The sequence below is a fragment of the Triturus cristatus genome, chromosome 6 (genome assembly GCF_964204655.1).
Source record: "Triturus cristatus chromosome 6, aTriCri1.1, whole genome shotgun sequence".
Classification (NCBI taxonomy): Eukaryota; Metazoa; Chordata; class Amphibia; order Caudata; family Salamandridae; genus Triturus; species Triturus cristatus.
This window is the reverse complement of record NC_140589.1, coordinates 211,402,791-211,422,164: the sequence shown is the minus strand read 5'-3', so window position 1 is coordinate 211,422,164 and position 19,374 is coordinate 211,402,791.

Here is a 19,374-nt window from a genome sequence, read left to right as displayed (position 1 = left end):
CTGGGATTGGTAAGGTAGTTTAGTAACACTTACTGTGGCTTTTGGTTTTGATGCCTGGGATTGGTAAGGTAGTTTAGTAACACTTACTGTGGCTTTTGGAAATGGTGTTGGCCAACTTGGTTTGTTATGATATATAAGTTGCAACCTATATAGGCAGGTAATGAGGAGAATTTTCTCTATCTGAATTGATTTGAACGGCACATCGTAGTAAAGGTACCTTAAGTTCTACTTTGATTATAATACTGCATATCCTGCACTATTTTTGGCATGCCTGTTTTCAGCACACTTCATAGGAGGTGTAGCTCTGGTAGTGGTACCAATTTGAATTTGAAACTAGATGAAGCCTAATAGGGATATGTATATTAAGTATGGTCTTTCTTCTATAATGTACAGCGCATTATGGAATAAAAACACTCGGAAGGATCCTGAGTTGCGTTGGCCTATGTATGGGTCATTTGAATTACGAAAGATTGAGTATGTGGAACAATGTATGTTTAAGCGAAAGACTAGGCAAGAGAGGTTTGATTGTGTACGAATGTGGGAGAAAAAAAAAGTGCGTGAATGAATGAATGTGTTGCTTTCTTGGATGTACCATTTCTTTTGTATATAATTAGCCGGCTCCCCTAGAGGGGATACTTTAACTAGGTTTAGGTATATAAAAGTATTTCTTCTTTGGTGACTAGTACCCCGAGGAACTAAATATGTACATAGAAAGGATCCTGGTCTGTGCACTTAGTAACATTCATAAGTGGTGATATGCAGAGCGTTTTTTTCTTGGTGTTCTGCCCGCCAAATCTAGTGAATATGACTTACAACTAGTATTTACAAATGGTTTGGTTTAAGTACAGTCTGTGGGCTGTCTTTTGGTTTTATCTTAAGTGTTGATCTGTGGGTTAAATGTGTGTTTAAATGTTGTGGTGTGGTAAATTGTGTTTTGGATGTTGCTAGCACTGGAAAAGCGTGTGATTGAATGACTGCGAATATGTGAAAGAATTCTGAAGTGAAATTGTTAAGGAGTAAGTTTAATTTGGTCTCATCACCATCAATGCGTCGCAAAAGGAAATTGAGAGGGGTGTAGCTAGAGAAAGAGCAACCCCTGTGATTTGATGACACCCTTAATGTACAAAAGTATTAATGAAAAGTAATTAGGGACCGGTTAACAGTTTAGCTTAAGAAAAATTGTGGGTATTTCGAATTTGCAAATTGTTCCTATGCAGCTTTGTGTTCTTGGTGGTTCAGTGAGCCAATGTGCTGGGTCCAGATGGTTGTAGGTTCTGATTCAAGCTGAACCTGCTAGTCTGAGAATAGAAACTAAAATTATGACCCCTGGAAAGAAATTGTATATCAAAATAAATGTTTCCATAGGGCAAATTATTGCAGTTCAGATAGATTAGGAAGGCTTTTTGTCTTTGACAGCTTCAGGGCTGTGCGAGGCAGATTTTGACCTTGCAGCCTGTAAGGTGGGGGCTAGAAATAGGAGCGAGTGAACTAGGAGGTGAAATCACTGCTTAGAAAGCTTCTCTGACATGAAAATGTGTAATGCTTGCAGCAGGAGAGCCTTGGAAAGAGGTGGGGGCCAGGAATACTCGCAGTGGCTGGTTCTGCGCTGAGGGGCTATTTTTAGCTTCTCTGATAAGACAGGGCAGCTGAGAAACGAAACTCCAGGAGCCTTCCTTGTTCCTATTTTGTGCAAGGCAAGTTAGAATTTCCATGGAAGACTGTTTTTTTTAAAAACTGTTGCATTAATCCTAGACAAAAAGTAAAATGATGTTCTTGCTTGAAATTTTAAGGGCTATATGCCTATATCAAAACGATTTTCCAATTAAGAATTAATTTTCACAGTGGAAATTGTGGCCCAAAGCTAACATGGAATATCAGCGAAGTAATTTTACTTTTAGAAAGTTAAAATTAAGATGACCTGTGTTTCAGAAGCGACACAGTCAGTTCAGCTGACAGCTGGTCATCATAAAGATGACCTACTGTCAGATGGGGTTGAGTAAAGCAAGGAAATCAGTTATTGATTTTAAGCCTGACAAATTAAGCAGGCCAGAATGTTCGACTCTGAGCTGTAGGTTCAGTAATTGCGCATCACTGCTCATTTATACATGTTATTGTAATTTGTCTATGCTTTCTGTGCTTGGTGTACTGATGGCTTGGCATATGTATTTTTATTTTATATATGTTTTGTTTTTGTGTTGTATTGACAATTCTATTTTAATACTAGTACAAGTTCTCCTATGAGGTAAGGAGATGGCCGTGACGACGTCTATCTTTGCGCAGCAGTTGGCTGGAACTTGTTCAGAATTACTAAATTCCACAGATATGATATTATCATTATCATGCTGTCAAAATGGCAGACAACACGTTATCAGTGTATGTCTAATTGGTATTGGAGATGAATACAAAAAAAAAGTTATGCAAGACTAAAATATGTGTCACCTGTGGTTAGCCATGACTGCCCTTCTCTTATAGACAGGCAGCCGTCGGTCATATGTTTCCAGATTGGATATTATGGAACCATTATGATTTGTAGCCCCTGCAAAAAGGTGACCTGAATTTTTCTAAATATCGCACTAGCTAAATCCTGTTCTGTTTCTTTGGAAGTGAATAAGTATGCCTTTGATTCCTTAAAGGAAATCAGGTTTCCTTTTTCATATTCTTTATATGGGGATAACAGGCCTTAAAAAACGAAATTGCATGTTCTATAATAAAATAGATAATTATAAAGACTTTTCTTTAGATACATTGTATTCGATATTAATGGGTAAACACATCATCTGAATACATTGGATTTTGCTGTATTACACCCACATCTTAACACTTGAAATGTCTGTTTTAAATAAGACTGCCACCATGATCATGTTGCAACCCGTAGAAGCACTTTTACTGCTGATGAGCAAAACAGCTGTTGCTGTTGTTTTTTTTAGGCCACACATGGAACAGGAATGTTTACTTAGCTAAGACTGCCTCAGAGTGAAAACTCTGCATTTTAGAATGTTGTAAAGGGTTTCCACAAATGAGGTTCAGTATTTTGGGTAATGAGAAAATATTTGACAGGATTTCCTTTTTTCTTAAAGTTTTCCTTTTATAAGCTCATTCTTGTGAATGGTGGCGCAAAAAGTTGTCATGTTTTCAAATTAGGCTATTGTGCTTGGGTTTCTGAAGGGAGACATTTGAAAATGAAAGGCGAGGGATGCAGCTTGTTTTATAGGTGGAAATTATAGAAAAACGATTGGTTTCTTTAACTGATAAATTATTAATTATGAAATTATTAAAATTAATAAGTGCTTTTCAAATTCGTTTTCTAAATATTTAGGAAGCTTAAAATTTATATTCTGGCCTCCTAGCATTAATATTTACTTCAGGTTAGTGTAGTATCACATAATAGGGACATTTGCATATGAGATGTCATTTGGCCAGCCTATAAGCTAAGGCAATGAGATTTGTACATTTGCTAGAAGGATTTCTCACCCTTTCAAACGTGCTATGTATCTCCTATAATTTAGCTTATGCCCAGTTGCTAACACAGGGGTTGATAGTGTTGACAGAATGAAACCTATTATAGGTTTCCTACTGTCAAAAACTGGGGAGAGGAGGCTAGCTCCTCTACAAATTAAGGGTCGGCAAATGTATGTGTTCTCTCTTTTTTTCTCAAAACTGTCTGTGAAATAGCCATGAGACATTTAATTGGCTATTCAGTAATACTGTTTCAAACATTATTAGCATTAATAAAAATGAATAAATATATTTTGCTATGTTACTACCCATCCTCTCTGATGGAATTATGAGAGGATGAGTAGCTAGATTGCTGTTTCCTTATTTGATCTTTAAGGGGAACTAGCTGTGGGTAGTTTTTATTCTAAAATTCTCAGGTGATAACACCACTATTGTTTGTTATTCTCATGCTACATACAGTTTTTGCAAGGGCATTGCTAGTTTTTATTAGCTAGTCTGTGTAAATAAACTGACAGTCCTTACTAGAGCTGATGTTGCATAGTTTGGATTGTGAAAAATAGAATGCAGAGAAGATGCCCATGTGATCCTTAGCAAACATTTTTGAGGAAAATATTGTTTTATAGGAGTCTGTTAGTCACAAGATGTTCCACTGGAGAACATGTACCCATTATGTTGAAGTTTTTAGTTCTTTATGTAATAGGAATCCTTGTTAAATTAGCAGTGTTAGATTTTCCTGTTGCTCCTATAACATGAGAGCATGGTCCTAAGTATACAATGTAGGTGCTTTTATTAAGAGAAATCATTTTAGAAGTGTCTGCAGTCCTGTACAAGTAATGCAAAGTCTATGAGTAAAAGTGTAGAACATTTCCTTTTTTCTTGAGGGTCTTTAGATGATTAAGATAGGAATATACAGATGTAAGGATTTGGAGTATGTCTGTATTGTTTTTCTCTTTTCCTCAGAATTTAGTAAATGAACACAGACTTCCTTGGCTGCTTGGGATTGGGTGACGTATTACTCTTGTCAGTTCACCAAAGAGTTCCTTTTATACTCGCCAATAGGTTCAGGCTGTTGTTTTTTTACTCTCACATAGATGAAAGTGGTTCCAGGGTGCCTTGTTAATATATGGGGCGTCCCTAGACTAGGAAGTATTCTGAGACTATCCTCTCTGTTGATAGATTATTTCTGTGCCTTGTCTAAAGACCTTTTGTTCTGTCCACCAATAGATATTTGCTTCTTTACAACCATTGCCAGAGGGGCGCGGACATCAGATCTAGCTTGGGGAGTCAGCACCAGTCCAGCTTGAAGTCAAAGTGAAGGTAACCAGCACAGGCATTGCTGGCAACCAGGACCTCAGTGAAGGTAGAAGGCCGGAAGCACTGGGATGTGAAGTGTGCACCCCTGCCTCTGTCTTGGGCGAAAGACGGGGTCACAAATCAGAAAGGAGAAATCGTGGATCAAGCTTTTGATGCCCAGCTGAGAGTCACAGACCGACCAGGAAGGCGAGAACGTTTTTGCTTGAGGTAACCCCCTTTGAAACAAGGGTTGCTTCATAGATCCTAGCATCAGGCCTCTGAAACCTGGTCCCAAAGTGGCTGTAAAGTCTTCACCTTTGTTGGTCAAGAGATACCTGAGCACGCTGAATGCAATCTATGGCCCCAACGAAAGAGCAATGTGCCAGTAGAGCAATACAGGAGTTAGGGAAGGACTTGAGTTCAGGGTACAGGTGCTGTGTCTCTGGTGCCGGTTAGATTGAAATGAAGAAAACTGGTGCACTGCCTGAGACACTGGACAGGATCGCTGAGCGCATTTGCCCTGGTGGGTGATTGCCCTATCCTGAAAGAAGAAACTTTTCCCTTGAAACTGGGCCGTGATTCCTGAGTTGTGAGTTGTGCAGCTCCACCGTGGGAACAATAAGAGCCTGCCTGTGAGGCTCAAACGGACACAGGGAGAAGACTCCCCTCTGGTTGGTTGTACAGCGGCTTTAATTTCCCAAGGACTTCTTTTTCTTTTTTTGTTGGAAATGTACCCCATTGATCGTCCCATTTTTGAGGAGGAGCAGCCCTTTGCAGCTCTTCGTCCTAATTCTCATGGTCCTGTGTAGTCCTCCTGGTCCTCTGGATCCAGGATCATTTTTGTAATAATATGTCTGACTGCTTTCATAATTGTATTAGGAATAATGTTTATTCTATGAGAGAAAAGTTCATCTGAGCAGTAGAGAGATGGTGCATTTCCTTAATAATAATAGATACTCTAGCCCTCATAAAGGAAACACTGGAAAAGTCTACCGAAAATGTTTTTATTAGATATGTACTATTAGCTACTTTGATATTGAAATTGATGGTAACTGAAATGCATAGGAGCCTTGAAAATGTTTTTACTGGATGGTTTTAGGATTTGCTTAGGACTAGAAAGCTAATAATTCTGTTTCTGATAATAGTAATTACTCTCTCCTGCTATCTGTATGACCCAATTCTCTGTTCCCTTTGTACTCCTGCTTATACCTTATACATACCCGTGTAACAATATTTAGAATGAGAAATGCCCACCTAGCAATGAATTAGGATATTGATAAATTTATGAAGAAGAAAAAAAAAATGAACATGCATATTTTTTGTTTTCCTACTGGACTATGGGAGATGTCTTCTGCTAACGCTAAAAGGGTCGTCTGTCGTAAATTGGCTGCCATTAAATTAGCGTTAGCAGAATCCATCTGGTATTTAGAGGCTATCCTGTACATTTTGTGGAATCCATTTTGTATTTCTGGCAGCCATTTTGTTTACCCTTGTACTCTGTTTAAAGGACTGGTTATACTTAGACTCTGCTACTCTGTGCCTGCGCAGAAGAATCTAACTGTCCATACATCTGTTTTTAGTCTGTAACTATCAGGTTGTTTCTACCAGAGTCAGCAACTGCTAGCTCCTCCTTTACTGTTGACTGTGCATTTCTGTATGACCATCTATGTATGTAACTCTTCTCATGTATACTTGTACCGCCCTCTTTCTGAGCCCCTGTGTGGGTATAAAAGACCCATGGTTCTTCTACTCTGTGTGCTACATTCATTCAGCACCACAGGGTGCTGGGTGAATGTGGTTCCACTTCATGAAGGTTTATTAAACTTTGTATTTTCTATTCCAGTTTCTGTGCCAACTTCTTCTAATTGTCTGAGGACTCTGTGCAGAGAAGGGCGAACCCCTTGCACTGGTAGGCCTAGCTGAGGTCTCTTACAACAAGCCATGAGATCTTGGCTGTCCGTATGCAAGAGGCAGGAATAAAAGGCTCGGCACTTGAACTTCTGAAATCTTTCCTGAGCAATCGGCAACTTAATGTAGCAATGGGGTCGGTAATTTTCATTGCCATGTGGAGTTCCGCAGGGCTCAGCCCTGAGTCCTACACCTTTTAATCTATACGTAGCACCGCTCGCCTCGATAATAAAAAAAGCAGGATTTGTTCTGGCTCCTATGCTGACGACACACAGATTGTTGTGTCTTTGACAAAGGGAGAAAAGCACCCGGGTGAGGCATTTAGGATCTGTATGAAGAATGTGAGTGATTGGATTGATGTCAACTGTTTGAAGTTGAATGCAACAATAACAAAGGTAATCATCTTTGGTAACAAACCCTCCCTCTGGACACCTGATTGGTGGCCACCTGTACTTGGTGTGCTACCAACACCCGCTGCCAAAACCAAAGACCTGGGTATTATTATTGACAAAGAACTTACATTTAAAGCCCAAGTCAAAAAAATCACAGCTATCTCTTTTTGTGCCATCAGGCTAATTAACAAATTAAGCAATTCATACCAGAGGATCTCTTAAAAACAGTGACATTGGCTCTGGTCCTCTCCTGTCTAGATTACTGTAATAGCCTCTACCTTACCATCAATTCAGGCCTGATCAATAGGCTCCAGATTGTACAGAATGCGGCGGCCCGCCTCATTTTGAATATCCCCAAGAACGCCTCAACCAAAGAAGCCATAACAAAAATTGCATTGGCTTCCAGTCAGGCAGAGATGTAAGTTTAAGGTCCTATGTCTGGCTTTTAAATCACTGCACAATCTGGGACCAGCACAGTTCAGGAACAAACTAAAATGGTATGTTTCCAATAGAACCCTACGGTCTGGAACAGCCAGGAACGTGGTCATTTCCCTCTTCAAAAAAGCTACTTGGGGAGGCAGGAGTCTTTTCAGATCAGCAGCTATGCTGTGGAATACACTTCCCACCTCTTTAAAATCAGCTTCCTCCTTAATTCATTTTAGGAAGGGCCTGAAAACATGGCTGTTTACACAAACCATTTAACTCGCTCAACCAGACCATGACCTTGTGCGTACTGTTCTCACTGTTCTTAGATCATGCATAGCGCCAAGACGCCTTTGGGTATATGCTGCGCTTTATAAATTTAACTCAATTCAATTCAGAGAAGGTGGCAGCATCATAACCTGTGAAACTTTCTGCTTCGAGTAGCGCACGCTCTGACAGAGTCGGCTGCCCATTTGGACTGGCGCCTTCGTTAAGCACTAGCCATGTGCTAACAGGGTCGTTGCACCCACTCTTGGATTGTGCGGCGCTGTCTTATTCTCTGGCAATGAATAGTGGTTTTGTTTCTAGCACAGGGTCTTCACCACTCTCACCTCTTTGCATTGCACCTGGTTTATACTGTCTTTAGTGTTTCTTTCTCTTAGAAATGTTTACCGCTTTTAGCACTTCCTTGCACTTGTCATTACTGCCTTTGGTGTTTCTATGTACCTGGTTGTCGCTGCCATTAGCTGTGTCGTACTGTATGGATGACAGCTCAGTGTTATGCTGCGATGCAGTATCTCGTCTCAACTTTACCAGCAACGTTCTAGCCAATGACAAACCAACTTTCTGTAAGGCCTTCACTTTTTTTACAGGCCTTGCACTGGCTAGAGTGGTGCTTTGACTCCACATTCACCAACCGTCGATTTTCACTTCGACTGAGGCACATATGGCATGCATGATCAGTTTGCTGAACAGCAGCAAACTCTCTGAGAGAGCACTCTCAGTTCTTTGGGTCGCTGGGTTTATGTAACCCCCCTATCTCGTTGCCAGTTGTAGCTTCCTCCCAGTCGCGGCTGGTAGGGAACGGTGGTGGGGGAAAAATAGGGGGGGGATTAGGAAGGAAAACAAAAAAAGAAAGGAATGAAAACTTACCTGGTGGTCGCCGTCCCTGCCTCTCCTCCAGCAGGAACTAGGAAGAACACAGTCTCTCAGAATCCCCAGACCAATCACAACGCTTACAGCAGCGTTGTGATTGGTCTGAGCGCTGTGGTTCGGCACTCAGAGAGTGACTGGGAGGCTGTGCATGTTCTCCACCCAGATTTTACAAGACAGCCTGTACAGAACATGCTAAGTGCGCATGACAGTTTTGCCGGACCGAGACATCAGGTGACCACCAGCTCGCCCTACCCTAACAACCTGGCTGCAGTGCAACTGCAATCCTAAGAATAAAATGATGATAAAGTTCCGTTACTATAATTTTGTATTATTTTATTTTTCGTTTGCACTGCTTCAAAGCAGTGATGCGATATTCCTAAGCCTTAGCGGAGGATCCGCTGCCTCCTCCCTAGCCTGGGTACATGTAAATGATCATGCCACACACAGAGCTGGGTATTACACGTCCTTAGTCCTCAACATGTAGCCATTAACTGCACATTCTACATCAGGAATTCTATCGCCCAAGCACTTAAGTAACTGTTCTACGGACCCCTTCATCTCTAACTCACAAGACACTACAATTGATACCACTGACGAATGGGCAACACATTGATCGGACTGTTTTGCCATATGATAGCTAAATTTGAAGCATCAAAAACAAGCATTTTAAGTTGTACTTGCATTCATATTGTATCACTTCACTTTAACAAGCACATAACCGATAACACTCTCTTGCAGGAACACCCTGTTGTTTTTTTTATCATGTTCTGATTATAGAAATCAATACTACTATAAATATATCTTTTGGCGTGTATCTAATCACTCATTTGCTGTGCTTAAGAGGACTTGTGCCCTGCCTCTTTAGAAGTAATAATTTGCTTTCTAAACCAGATTCTCAACATAATCATTAGGAAATATGCTAAATACAGACCCAGATTCTGAGGGTTAACGTGTTGACCCTGTGTTATCATAACAGCCTTTTTGTCATAGACCTGCCACCTCCTGATGGAGAATGAGGAGGCACTCTTCTGACTGGCAGGAAATAACTAGGGGAGCGTGAGGGGAAAATTGTTTAAAGGAAAGGGTCAGCCCCTTTCTATGATGTGGAGAACCCCCAGGTCTGGTCCGTCTTGATGGGCTATCAGGCCTCCCAATGGTGCAATAGCCTTACCCCCACAGGCCGCATGTGATCCCTCAAGAAAATACTAAAGCGTCTTTCCTGGTGGATCTGCGTAGAAAGGAGAAAAAAGGCTGCTGGTTCTGCCAGAACTTCTGTACTGCCACAAAAACAGGTTTGGCTGCTGGGCTGGCTGAGAGGATTGGCACTGGCAATGTGTATACATTTAGAGTACCTGTGATACTATTGATACACACTGTGAAATTCCTAGGCAAGGGTGTCAGCACCGAGGAGCGAGCGGTAGCCTTTCCGAATTTGAACCTCCCGAGGGCCTAGTCTGCTTTTTCGACACAGACAAGACTAATAAAAGAGCATGTCTATCAAACTCAACAGGACGTACCCCATGAAGTCCATAGTGTGAAGCCTATGATTTATTTTGATCAGGATGGAGGATCCCATGGCAACTAAATCCACACTGTCCAGACGTACCCTGATCTGTTTCACAGCATCCTGGCCATCTCAGACTACCTCTGCAAAGTTGTCATTGAGGTGCTCTGGGAGACTCGGCACCACCAACTGCACTATCTCTCACAGAGCATGGGTGTACCTGGCTAATAAGCAGGTGGCATTCATACATCTACTCGCCAGACTCCCTCTGGAGAAACATTCTTCCCTACTGCCTCCAGGTCCTTAGACTTCCAGTCATGTAGTGTCGTGGGGAAAGAAGCAAGGTTTTGTTTTGTACAGGAGGAATTCTGCAACACCTGGCTTTCTGGTGAAGGGTGGAAAGATGAGAAGTTTAAATCCCCAAGTGCAGACCGATAGTGGCAGTCGATCTGTTGGCGCTGAGGTAGAATTGTCCTTGGCCTCCTAACTCTGTTCCATCAGTACCGCTCTAAATGGGAGCAAGAGCTCCGCATCTGCAGAGGCAGGCTGTAGGATCTTTATCCAGAGATTTGCTTTGTTTTCCTCCATTGAAAGAGGTAATTTCAGCAACGCTGTCTTCTTAAAGACTGCTGACTAGGATAGAACACTACCAGAGGGGTCTCCTGGAGGGCATTCCAGGTGCACCTCCGGGAAATGTTGAGCAAACTCGCATCAAATTGAAGGCCTCGCCAGTTCCATGGGGTCCAAAAGTGCACCAGAGTTACGCAAATCACCACTGAAGAACTGCGGTACGTGCAGCATTAAAGTCATGCTTGAAGGGCGCCTGTCCTCATATGCCCAGATTCAAGAACCATATGAACAGGTGCATTCATCATATTTGAGGTAATTTATTAACTTGTGTGCTTTGATGGAGTCATTTTATGCCAAGAACATCCATTATATTTTAGGTAGAGCCTCACATGCCTAGGTACAGCCATTAGATGATTAGTGCGGCAACCATATGCCCGGTGCAATCTCATAAATCCAGCTACACCCATGAGGAACAGTCCTTGAATGACTGTGCACCACCATTGTGCTTGTACAGCCTCATATGACCAGCTAATGGCATCATCTGCCTTGTTACAGCCTCAAAGTCTCATGAGTCCAGGTATGTATTTTATATGACAGGTACAGCCTAATATGCTCAGGGAACACAACATAACTTCCGACAACTTTAATGAGCCTAGGGCGCTAGAGGGCTCACAGCAAGATGGCTGCGCTGTAGTGCTGCTCCGCCGGCCGACTTGCCAATCCGGTAATTATCCTGCTCCCACGGCGCCATCCGTGCTATCTATGCGGAGGCGACTGCTTCGAAGGCATATCCAAACTACTTTGGTTGTTTTTCCAGTCGTCTAATGGCTGCAATTAGGTAATGTGCTGCCAGTCTGAGCCGAGGTGCGGTGAACAACATGGCGGCCCGCTGATGTGAGTGGTGGCTGCCGGAGACCCGGAGCTTAACTGCGGGCTGCTGTTAAGCTGAAACATCGTCGCTGGACCAGGTGGGCTCTGCAGGTATGCAGGCTTCCAATATCTACCCGCTGAAGAGTGCGAGAGGTGGGCCGGGGCTGCAGCGAGACGCGGCTTTGCAGTGCAGACGTGTGCCGGCCCTGGGCGGGGACTGTAAAGATCGAGCGAGGCTGCTGAATACCTCCAGCGTGGCTCCGGGACTGTGGGGTCAGAAGCGAGGGCGGATCCTGCCTTCGTGCTCACCGTAAGCCATATCGGGCATGGAACTCTGCGGCATACTAGCTTGCAAGCGGCAATAAAGCAAGAATACATAACAACGGACGGCCCCAGTAAGAGCACTAGGAGTGCGAAACGTGAGGAGCGGTAAGCGAACTTTGAAACACAGGCCCCACTAGTGCACACGCCATCGGGCGACTCTGGGGAGAGACAGCACATTGCTAACAGGCTCCATTAAAAAAAACGTAAGCATGGAGCAGGGCGCTCAAAAGACACATACAGCGCCACTGAACGGCACCATTCCAAAAACTGCATGCCTGGGACACGGTGCTTGAAGGGCACACAGGAACCACAGCGTGTATAAGCCCGTGTAGCACACACTGTCAAAGCGTCGCAGCGACTGGAGAACACAGCAACGACTGGCCCCAGTCAGTGAAATGCAGGCGTGAAATAAGGGTATCGGTAGACACGCATTGCGGTTCAGTCCTCATCGGTGCACACGCCAGCAGGCCATTTTTGAGCAGGAAAGCACATCGGAGAACGCCACCACCCGAGGTCCTGTGGGCGTGTGGCTAGATGCTTGCAAGACACGTACAGCACCACTACTGTATTGGCTCCCTACTGCTGCACCGCTTTCTGGTAGGGATACATGGAGTACCTGAGACGCAGCATAAGACACAAGGCAGTCTGGGGGATCTGTTATTTGTATGGTGCTCGGCCACAATAGCCTCCTCCCATCTTGCAGCCGAAGTTTGACTGTGCCGCGTCGGACGTGGGTCCCTGCCCGCCCCCTCCCGGATGGATGGTTCTGGGCCGAACACCTGCCCTGTGACGCGGGATTGGGAACATTGCACTTCAGTTGCACAGAAAAGAGTGAGGTCAGAGCCTTGCGCATTCCCAAAGCCTCCGAGACAGAGAATGCTGATGAGGGGTTGGCCCAGCAGGCACACGCGGCTCGAGGTGTGCTGATCGCGGCCCTGCCACACGGCGAATCTCATCATGGGAAATCAGAAAAAAATCTGCCACGCCTGACCTTTGACCTGCGGAAACCAGGTAAACCACAACAAAGAGACACTTCTGATTTGGAACTGGAGAATTCTACCGATGCTCCATCCACCCTGGAAAAGACACTGTCTGCCGTACAAGCCAGTCTTCAGTCCATAGACGGCAAAATTGAGACCCTCAGCGCCCGTATGGATCACATGTCTGCAAAGCTAGATATACACGCTACTAGACTGGGAGAGGCAGAACAACAGATATCGGACGCGGAAGATGGGTTGCAACACAGAACATCCAAAACACTGGACATGGAGAAGGTCCTCGCTGTTATACAGGCCACAAATGAAGACCTAGAGACCAGGTACCAGCGCAACAATTTGCGCATAATTGGCCTGCCAAAATCGACAAATGTGGGCAAGCTGGAGACCTATGTGGAAAATATGCTCAGTGAGATCTTCGGTGCTGAAAGTCTCTCTCAATTGCTCATAGTGGAAAGAGCCCATCGCTTCTTGGTGGTTGGTTCATCCCCCTCCAGGGTCTCTACCCAGGCCGATTATAGCGCACCTACTGAATTATAGTAACCGGGAAACTGTATTGCGCATATCTCGCCAGAAAGGTACCATCACTTATCAGGGCAACACAGTGGCATTTTATCCTGACTTTACAGCTGCGGTCCACGCAGTGAGGAAGGAGTTCCAGCAAGTAAAGAAAGCTTTGATCGCAGAAAATGTGCAGGATGCTATGCTGTACCCAGCCAGGTTGCGCATTGGATCGGAGGATAAGGCCAGGATTTTCACCAACCCCAAACAAGCCTTGGAATATGTAAAAACTCTCCGGCGCAGAAAGCAATCCGCCCCCGATGCTTCGGGCGATGAAGTCTAAGGTCTGCAAAACAGTGTTCAGGGGCTCTCTAAACGGACTGATGCTGCTGCAGCAGCTACACTTGTCACCATCTACGACTACTTGGGATTTCATACATATTGGGGCATGGCGCACCTGCTGAACTGAACAACTGCATTTATATCCTTTTACGTAATAAGTTAACTGGGATTGGAGGTGGGATATATTGCTAAAGGTTTGCGGCACTGGACTTCATGTTGTACTGTTTTAAAGGATGGGTTGCCTTGGGAGCTTTTCTACACTGTTCGGCCACCTCCCTCTTCACCTAGGGAGTATGTTGCGCTCCAGGGTTCCCCAATGGGTGCTCCCCATACTACACAATGACCAGGTTTAATACGTTGTTTTTTTCTGCTAAGTTGAGGGATGGCTTTGTTAAGTTGGGTACGCTAAAGTGGGTGGGGGGGTGTCCTGGAACTGGGTTTGTTAAATGTGATTGACTAGCTATTAATGCTATTGCTCGTATATATCTGTTTAGCTTTGCACAGCCAGGAACTATGCACATTATCATTTAACACACTTAATGGCGACAGACAAAGATAGATTCACATGTTTGACGTGAAATGTCCGTAGGCTGAACTCGCCCAAGAAGATCAGACAGATCTTTGGTTATTCGGACAGACAAAGGGTTCAGATTGCTCTTTTTCAGGAGATGCACCTGACCAAACAAACGGAGGCCAAGATTGCTCTTAAGTGGGCAGGCTACAAACTTGCTTCTTCATACTTGTGCAATGCCCAGGGGTTCTTACTCTTATAAAAAGGGGTCTTGCTTTCACTCAGATTAAAACATACACACATCTTGACAGATTGCATGTATAAACGAGCCATTTGTTTCACATACAGGAAGTTAGTGAACAACCTCCCGGACCCTCACGGGGCGCTCAGGGAAAAATGGGCAAGCGAGGTGGGCGTTTTTTACGAATATGAATGGCGAGAGGCATTAGCCTCACCGCGGTAAGTGGGGATATAGTCTAGACTTAAACTTGTGCAATTAAAAATCCTGCATAGAGCTTATTACACTAGATGTGTCCTACACACAATAGGGTCGGCTCCACATCCATATTGCCTGAGAAGTTGTGGGGAGGAGGGCACTTTCCTCCAGGACAGCAGAATACTGGGTGAAAGTGATGAGGACTATATCGCAAGTGGTGGGAATATCACTGGCGCCCGAGCCTAGAAGATGCATTCTAAATGTGTGGGAGCCAAATGACCTTACCCTCCCAGCACAGGAGTGGACAACACTGGGGATACTGGTGGCAAAGCGCAATGTCGCACAAAAGTGGGGGGCGAAAGAGACACCGTCACTGGCCACCTGGTGTGGGGATCTCGATTTGGCCATGGTGGCAGAGAAAACAGTATTTGTAAATCGGGGCTGCCCCGGGAAATGGATCAAGATGTGGGGGGCATGGAATAAATACAGGGGATATATTTGTGAAACCCCTGATATTGAAGTAGAGGCGGACTCAGACAATGAAAACGGAGGAGAGTTGGAAATGTAATGTGAAGACATTTACCAGTTTAAGGAAATGCTTGCGACTTTGTAATGCCAAGTGCCACAATATTCGAGACTGAGATCCGTTATCTGTCTAGGAGACAGGTGGCTCGTGCTTACGGCGAGGGCGGCAGGCCGGGCCATAATTTAGCGTCCAAACTAAAATATCATGCTGAACATCATACCATTACAATTATAGATGTGCAGGGTGAGGGACACTTCACGCCACAAGACATAGTGGAACAATTTCGTGGCTTCTATGCCAATATGTACCCTTCGCGAGGGAGTGCAGACCCTACAGCGCTGGATGAGTATCTATCGGACATCACCTGCGCATGGTTAGCTAAAGAGCACCAAGATTTTTTAAGTCAACCGATTGGAGCATCTGATATCCAAGAGGCAATTTGTGCTTTGCCAAATAAAAAGGCTCCGGGCCGGATGGCCTCGCTGCAGAATTTTTTAAAGAATACCCTATATACTGGAAATGTATGGAGGCGCACGAGACAGGCAGCCTTCCCCCGTCGCTCAGACCGGCTCTGATAATACCTTTATTAAAAAAAGACAAGCCCCCCTCTCACTGCGAGTCATACTGCCCCATATCACTTATCAATCTGGACACAAAAATACTGGCGAAAATTCTAGCATCCAGGCTTCAGCCTTAAATGCCAGGTCTGGTTCTACCGGATCAATCTGGATTCCTACCAGAAAGATCCACATCCCATAATTTACGCACTATATTCGCGATGTTTCACGTACTAGATCCTGCCCTTCCAGCTGCTGCCGTTATGTTGGATGCAGCAAAAGCATTTGATTCCATTGAATGGAGTTATATGTTTCAGATCTTGGGACGTATGGGTTTCCCTGGGGTTTTTATTGGATGGGTGTCTCTGCTGTACACAGACCCCTCTGCATGGGTCCGAGTAGTCGGTATAACATCGGAGCCATTTCAGATTAGTAGGGGAACTAGGCAGGAGTGTCTTCTATCGCCTCTACTGTTCGTTATCATGTTAAGAGCCATTGGCGTGCATAATCAGACAACGACACAGACACAGCTCTTAATTTTATGCACCGTCCAGTTGGCATCTCCCTCTATGCTGATGACATGGTGCTGTTCATCAGAGAACCACAACTGCATCTAGCACCTGTACTGCACGAATATATCAGGTTTGGCCTATTTTCGGGACTGTCTATTAACTGGGATAAATCCGTAATAATACCTTTAACCAGTCACAGACTCCCCTACACTGGAATACCCGCTATGTGGTCCACTGACCCAGTTAAGTACCTGGGGATATGGGTGCATCGAGATCCCGAGATAGTGATCAGAAAGAACTATGGGAGAGTGTGTGTTGTTCTGGAGCAACAGGTGGACAGATGGAAGGCACTTCCGCTCTCCTTAGCAAACCGCATTGCTCTCATTAAAATGATCGTATTGCCTTGCTTCCTGTACCTGTTTAGCAACATTCCAATAACACTAACTCAGCATTTTTTCAACACTATAAGTTTGTTACTGGTACGATTAATCTGGGGTGGTAAACAAGCTAGGGTGGGATGGAACACATTCACCCTGGATTATGCCAAATGTCGCTTCTGTGGGTCAAATTTATATATGTACTATCTCTGCGCGCATGCGCAGTATGCACATTATTGGTACAATCCCCATGCTTTTACCCCACACGTGGCAGTGGAAGACTGGGATGCACACCTGATTCCTTTACACTGCATCCTCACACACTCACAGCAAAGCAAAACGAAACAAGAAATCAATGCAATAGACACCACCATTGCCGCGCGGCAATCAATTGGTAGATTTGTGGCGAAACTCTCGCTTTATGCTCCAGCCCTCCCTCTGGCTCATCACGCAGCACTCTCGGTGACGCAAGAGAAAGGCCGATGTGTTCCCTAAGAGAAGCAGGCATTGACAAAATGCAAGACCTATACCCTAATAGTTTTGTCACAGCAGAAGAGCTGCAATATATTCATAACACACCACTGCTCTTTAGATTCACGCTGCATGGATTGAAACTGGCAGTAAAAGCACATTATAGCACGTTCCCAGCCGAGCCACCCGCCCTACACTCTTTACGGTTGCTTCTGGTATCTCCAACACGGCGCAAGCTTGTCACTGTAAAGTCAGGGACGAAAAGGTCCAATGTGCGAATAAAAGCCTTGTGTGCTGGAATGTCAGACTAAATCCTCCGCTAACACTAACAGAGTGGGAGAATTGCTGCAAAATCACCAGCGCCGTCACGCCCAATGGAAACCTGCGCATTATCCATTTTAAATATATTCATCAAGTATACCATACACCACTTAAACGTTTGGGCTCCAGGACGATAGTAAATGCAAAAGATGCGGAAAGCCAGATGCAGACTTCTGGCACTTGGCCTTGGAATGTAGGTTAGTGTCTGAGTTCTGGGAGGAAGTGGTGCGGCGATTGCAGATGATGTCAGCAGTCCCTGTGCAATGTACACCGAAGGTCTGTCTGCTGTGCTGCGTGTCTCTGCTGAAAGGGGTTGTGGGCAGATTTTTACGAATTGCACTGCTGATGGCAAAGCGCTGGGTGGCGCTGACGTGGGAGAGTACTATAGCCCCACGACCGGACCATTGGGTGAAGGACCTTGTATACTGTAAAGAAAGACTAACTCTATGCGGAAGAGCTGCCTTCGTCTTCCAAACCCAAGGACATTTGGTAACCTCTACATCAGTATCTGAGCTCACAAACCCAGCCACGAACACTGACTGATGAAGGCTGATATTGATCTGCATGTCTGCCCTGTAATGGCATAGTCATTTTTCAGTTACTTATATCCCGCTAAGCTATGTGAAGGGAAATCGGTCAATCACATGATGTTTGTTGGTCATCTGTACTGCCTTGCATGGCAGTGTAGATACGTATTTAACTCGAAAATCAATTAAGAGAAATAAAAAAAAAATAACTTTAATGTGCCTAACAGAGATTTCATGTCACTCAGAATAGCCATCATATGTCAAAACATCTTTAACTTACCACCAATAATCTCATGTGCTCTGATATAGTGTCACACGTCCACATCCGTCTTCATATGTCCAGGAACAGTTTCCTATGTCCAGAGACAGTTTCCTATGTCCAGAGACAGTTTCCTATGTCCAGAGACAGTTTCCTATGTCCAGGAACAGTTTCCTATGTCCAGGAACAGTTTCCTATGTCCAGGAACAGTTTCCTATGTCCAGGAACAGTTTCCTATGTCCAGGAACAGTTTCCTATGTCCAGAGACAGTTTCCTATGTCCAGAGACAGTTTCCTATGTCCAGGAACAGTTTCCTATGTCCAGGAACAGTTTCCTATGTCCAGGAACAGTTTCCTATGTCCAGAGACAGTTTCCTATGTCCAGAGACAGTTTCCTATGGCCATGAACAGTGGCCTGAGTCCAAGAATAGTATCCTTTGCCCAGGTACAATTCTACATGCCCATGGATTGCTTTACTTGTGGTTTGCACCAATATTTTCTCATAGCAGAGTGCAGAAATTCAGTGCCCAAGTACAACCCTTTCCGTATGCTCCGGCATAGCTTCACGTCCATGTATAACCACAAATGGTTGGGTACAGCCATGTAAGCCCATGTATAACATCACAAGCCAAAGGGCTGCTTCCTAGGGTAACAATCATCATATACACAGTTACAGTCAAAACATGTTCAGAATCAGAACTCTTTACCAAACTCCAGCTTTCTTGTGCATTAGGTGTTGCTGAGGCTCTCCTAAGTGTTTTGCTGTAGCAACCAAGGAAGCACTTATTCTGTCTCCCTCTCTCCCTCCCTCCCTCCCTCTCCCCCTTGATCACAGGCATTTTCTTGAGGCTGTGCAGTGTTGATTGAAAGGCTCACTCCTAGCATGTGAATTTATTCTAATTAGTGGGTTTCACAGGTAAGTACAACATGTGTTGCATGCTGGGGGGTGTAGTCTAAGTTTGTTTCCCTTCAGTGAGTTTTGTGGTGCCTTTCAATAAAATTCTTCCCTTTAGTAGGTTTTGTGCATTCCCACGTTGTGCACTTCGTTTTGCTAGTCCTCTAGTGGGCCTCTGAAGAAAGGAATGTTCAGTAATATATATACCCGAGTTAACTATAACTTGCACCCCCGCAATGCATTGCTTATG